This window comes from Rhinolophus sinicus, linkage group LG15 (assembly GCF_036562045.2).
Source record: "Rhinolophus sinicus isolate RSC01 linkage group LG15, ASM3656204v1, whole genome shotgun sequence".
NCBI classification, from domain to species: domain Eukaryota; kingdom Metazoa; phylum Chordata; class Mammalia; order Chiroptera; family Rhinolophidae; genus Rhinolophus; species Rhinolophus sinicus.
Window position 1 is genome coordinate 10,831,537 of NC_133764.1, and position 5,862 is coordinate 10,837,398.

The following is a 5,862-nucleotide window of genomic DNA, read 5'->3' on the forward strand; positions in this document are numbered from 1 at the left end:
TTTACTGATTCCGTATTTTCAAATTTGCTTACTTGCCAAAATTAATTTGTAAGACCAAAATCAATACTCATGCTTTCATGGTCATTTGCATGACATACAAACCAGACTCACCCAACATACACATTCACAGTTGATGTTGAGCAAGGCACTCTACCTTCTTGTCTCAGCTCTCACACTGTAAACAAGTGTCCTTTTCAAGGTATATTTAGTGACACTTTTTTTTCCCCACTTATTTTGCTTTTTGTGGGTAATGTTGCTGTTTAAAATGGTCCCCAAATGTAGTACTGAAGTGGTGTCTGGTGTTCCTAAGTGTAAGAAGGCTGTGATGGAGAAAATATGTGTGTTACATAAGCTTCATTAAAGCATGAGTTACAGTACTTTTGACAATGAGTTCAATAATAATGAATCAACAATATATATTAAATAAGGTGTCTTTAAATAGAAACACACATAAAACAAGGTTATATCTTGATCAGTTGATGAAAATGTGACCCAAAGCTTGTAGGAACCTAAACCTGTACTTCTCCTAGGTGCAGTAGTTCAGTATTCACTAATTCAGTGTTCGCAGTGACTTTATAGAACATAGCTATCAAAAATAATGAAAATTAAATGTATATACCAATGAAAAGTCTAGAACTGAAAAATGTAGCATCTGATATGAAAAGTTCACTGAATAGGCTTAATAGCAGACTGTAGATGACAGAAGAAATTCAGTAAATTTGAAGATAGATTAATAGAAATTATCTAAAGAAGAGAAAGAATAAAAAAATTGAAAAAAATGAGTAAGAGCCTTAGAAACATGTGGGAAGAAATAAAAAAGTCTAACATGCATGTCACTGACTACCAGGAGAGGAAAGAATATGGCAGAAAAAAATATTTAAAAGAATAATGTCTAAAAACTTCCCAAATAAGGTAAAAGACATAAATTCACAAAATCAAAAATCTCAGGAAAACTCAAACAGGATAAATAAGAAAAATATGCCTAGGCACACCAAAGTCAAACTGCTGAAAAGCAAAGATTTTAAAAAAATATATTGAAAGCATCCAGAGAAAAATAACACAAGGAAATAATTTTTTCAATTTTATCAGAAACTATGAAGGCCGGGGATAGTAGAACATCTTGAAAGTGCTAAAAGAAAAAACAAACCTGTCATATCAGAATCTTATATGTAGTGAAGATATCCTTTAGGAATGAAGGTGGAAACAGATATTTTCAGATAAAAGAAAACTGTGATCATTTGTCACCAGCAGTGCTGCTCTGTAAGAAATTTCTTTAGGCTGATATGATACTAGAGAGAAGGGATATGATACTAGAGAGAAAAGCAAACTTTCAGGAAGGAAGGAGAGCATAGGAAATGCTAAATACCTAGGTAAATATAAAAGACTATTGTTTTCCTCTCAATTAAAAAAAAATACAGTTTAACTGTTTACAGCTAAAAAGCTAATGAAACCATTTAAAAAATAGCAGAATAAAACTGAAAAAGTAGAAAGGCAGGAAATAATATAACTAAGAACAGAAATTAATTAGAATTCAAACATGTAATAGAATCAATAAAGCCAAAAGCTCATTTAAAAGTAAAAAGTGCCAACCCTATGGCAAGACGGCTAGATAAACAGAGAACAAATAAGCAATACAGGAGACAAAATGGTGACATAACTCCAGAAACTGAAGAAATTAAACAGGTAATAAAAATAAAGTATGATGAATAACTTTATTTGAAAATAAGTTTATATGAAAATACAATTTACTAAAACTAAGTCAAGAAGAAATAGAAAACATGATTAGTCCTATTAAGGCAATTGAATCAGTACATTTTTCTTCTCACAAAGAAAATATCTAGCATCTGGCAAATAAGTAATCCTATACCCTGAAAAAAAAACAAACCAGAAAATGAGGGAATAATCCTAAATACATTTGAGGCTAGCAGACCCTTGGAGAAAACATGTTTCATAAAATTTAATATTCATTTATAATAAGATCTTTTAGCAAACTAGATATAGAAGGGTACTTCCTTGATAAAAATTTAAAAACCAAACAACTATAGCATATAGCATACTTCGTTGTGAAACAATGAAAGCATTGCTTTTTAAAATCAAGAGTAGACAAAGATGAGTTATTTTCCTAGTCAAAGCTTACTCAAATTCTTCAGAGTATAGTAACACAGGAAATAAGTTTTAGTAATTGGAAAGGAAGAAATAAACTTGGCATTATGTGTGTATGATATGATTGTACACAACAAACACATAAATTAAGATTATTAAGAGAGATTACAGATTTTGCTGGATATAAAATCAATATACAAAAAGTTATTTCATTTCTGTACATCAAGGTGCTAAATAATGATATATAAAAATAAAAAATATATAAAGAATCTAGGAACAAATCTAGAAAAGAACTGCAAATTCTGTGAAGAAAAATTGTACAATTTTATTAAGGATATAAAAGAAAAACTAAATAAATGGAAGTATATGTTTTAGGATAGTAAAACTCAATGTAGGGAGGTCCGTCCCATACCGAGCTATGGATTTAAAGGAACTTTAACAAAAATCCTTGCTGGTTTACTTTTATGGGCTACCTCTAAATATTTTATGGAAGAACAAAGGGCTAAAATTAGCCAAAATTGTTAAAAAAGAACAAGGTGAGAGGGAGTTACTTTACCATATACCAGAGGTGCCAAAAATATGTATACAAGTGGCCACTTTTGTCAATGTTGCTCAAGCAGTAGTTTGCCGTAATCAGAAGTGTCTAGACGCTGATGGTAACCACTTTGAGCAGCTCTTGTAATTGCAGAAGTCAAACGTGACTTGTATTCATCTTTCGTTATCGGTATATATTATTACAATTTTAATAGTTTTTTCCTTTCTTAAAATGTGTATACATTTTTTTGGCACCCTCTGTATTTAAAATATAACACATATAGCAATTAAAAATAATGTGGCAGAGGAAGAGCAAATAGACCAAAGGAACAGAATAAAAAACCCAGAAACAGACTAAGTACATATGAAAACAATTTAGACAGAGAAGATAGTCAGATAGGTTGAACAGGATGACTCATTTAATAAATTATGCTGGGACAATTAGTTATCTACATGGAAAACAATGAAATTGGATCCCTTCTTCCCATCAAATAAAAATCAATTTAAGTGGATTAAAGGCCTGAAGGTAAAAGGCCAAACTATAAAACTTTTGGAAGACAATATAGGAGAATATTTTATAGAATAAGGATGGATTTTTTAAACAGCATACAAAAAATACAAACCATTGTAAAAATTGGTAAATTTAACTACAATGTTAAGAACCTGAGCATTTGAGATCTTGCTTCCCTGCATATGTCTTAAGTTTGGCTCAAATAAACTCTTATAAAAATGCAAAAAACAAACAAACAAAACCCTCAAGATACCATATAGAGTGAAAAGCCAAGCCATTAAACTGGAAGGTTATTTGCAACATAGATAATTAACAAAAGAACAAGGTGAGAGGGAGTTACTTTACCATATACCAGAGGTGCCAAAAATATGTATACAAGTGGCCAAAATGTATAAATATCTCCTACAAATCAATCACGAAAGACAACCAAAGGGAAAAAATGGAAAAAGTCAAACGCATATCATAGAAAATATTTGGCTCATAACATGTTCAGCCTCCTTGGTAATGCAGGAATTGCAAATTAAAAGCAAAATAAAATACTATTTCGCACCAAATAGAAAGGCAAAAAAAAAAAGAATTTGGGCAATATCGTTGAAGAGATTGTGGAGCACAGGAAGTCTCGTTCTCTGCTGGTGGGATTGTAAACTAGTAGAATCATTTTGGAACACAGTTTATTACCTAGCACACATCCAATGATCCAGTTCACAATTCTATTTCCAGGCTATACCCTAGAGAAACTCATGCATGTGTGCACATCAGACAGGTACAGGAATTCTCATGGTGGCAATGTTGTAATAATAAATATCCATCAACAGTAGCATGGATACATTATATATTTAAACAATGTGACAGTATTTTCTATAGTAAAAATTAATGGATAATCTATAAACCTCAATGTAGATGAATCTCTAAAACTTAATGTTGACTAAAAGAAGCATGTCACAAAGGATGTGATTTCATTTATATGAAGTTCAAAAATATTAAGTAACATTCTTAAGGATGTATGCATAGTAGTCTATTAAGAAAAACAAAAGAACTAACAAGACATTCAAGATGGTGGTTACCTCTGGGGAAGAGAGAAGGCCATTCTATAGCAGGAGCATATAAGGGACACCAAGATTCAATTTCTTAAACTGTGTGAGAGTATACAGGCATTTCATTTTATTATTTTAAAGCACATGAAACTTAAACACACACACATAAAAGGGAACACAAGAATACTGCAGGAAATCAATCCATACTATCTAAAATGCAGTGTTTTTAAAGATAGCCTAACATTAAACTATTTCTCAGTTTTCATACTGCATTTTTTTGTTAGAGAGACCTTTTAGGAATATTTCTTATGGAGAAATATCAGTGATAGGACATCCAGCAAAGTCATCAGTTTCACTTAACTTTTTTCTTCTTAAAAATTACTGAATTTAAGTAATTAAGTAGTGTGTGCTATAGACTGAATGGTTGTCTTCCAAAAATTCTTGTTGAAATTGAATCACCAGTGTGATGGTATTTGAACCCAGGGCTTCGGGGAAATACTTAGGTCATTTTGGGCAGAGCCCTTATGAATGGAATTAGTGTCCTATAAAATAAACCCCTGAGCGCTCTCTTGCCCCTTGTGCTCTGTGAGAACAGTGAGAAAAGGGCCAGTGAAAAGATGGCTGTCTGTGAATGCGAAAGCAAACCTTCACCAGGCACCAAAATCTGCCAATAACCTTGATCTTGGATTTCCCAGCTTCCAGAGCTGTGAGAAATATTTCTGTTTATAAGTCAGTCTATGGTATTGTTATAGCAGCCCAAACTCAATACGGTATGTAAATAATCCCACTCTTATTAAACAATTTCTAACTTTCTGTCATTCAATAATGAAAGAGACGTCTGGAATCATGTTCGCTAACTGCCAACACTAGTTTCTTGGTGATGTGATTTGGGGAGATCTGTTATTTTTTTTCTTTCTATAGTGCTTGGAGGTCTTTTATAATAAATATATATCCTTTTTATAAAAACAAGTCATTTCTTTCCAAACAAAGATCTGAATATAGAAAAAAGAGATTATCTATAATCTTGGTGACAAATTAATCTTGGCCAGATTACTTTACTTGAAATATTTCAGTTTAAAAAAATGAATTAAAAATATCTAAAGGAAACCAGAAAAACTTGCAGAAGATATAGAAAGTTGATATATATATTAAGAATGTGCTAATGAAATTATAAAATGGCCAACTAAAAAGAGCACATTATCCCCAAGTCCTTTAACTTCAGCTTGAAAACATATTACAGTATCCATAATCTTCTCATTGTTGGTTCAAGGACAAAACAACTGGTCAGAAGTGACTTGAGAAACAGGTAGGAAAAATACCAAAAGAAAACCTGCCTCCTGGTGGTAGCATTAAGGGTGGTAACTTTTCTGCTTCGGTGCATCTCCCTTTACTTTCCCAAATTACATATTATGGTAATCAGCAAAACAGGATAACAAACTGTTATGTTCAATATTGACTTAGTGCAGGAAATGGGCTGTATTTGTTTGACCACAAACCCAGGACAGAACAATGCCTGGCACATAGTAGGTGTTTGTTCAATGGGTGAATGCACCATCTGTTCTTTTTCCTGCCTCTCCCTTTGCAGGAAGTAGCCAAAACACACCAAAAGGAACAGCAGCCCAGGCAGGAAGCAGGAGCCTGGGTATTCTTGCCTTGCAATTAAGCACTCAATGTACACGC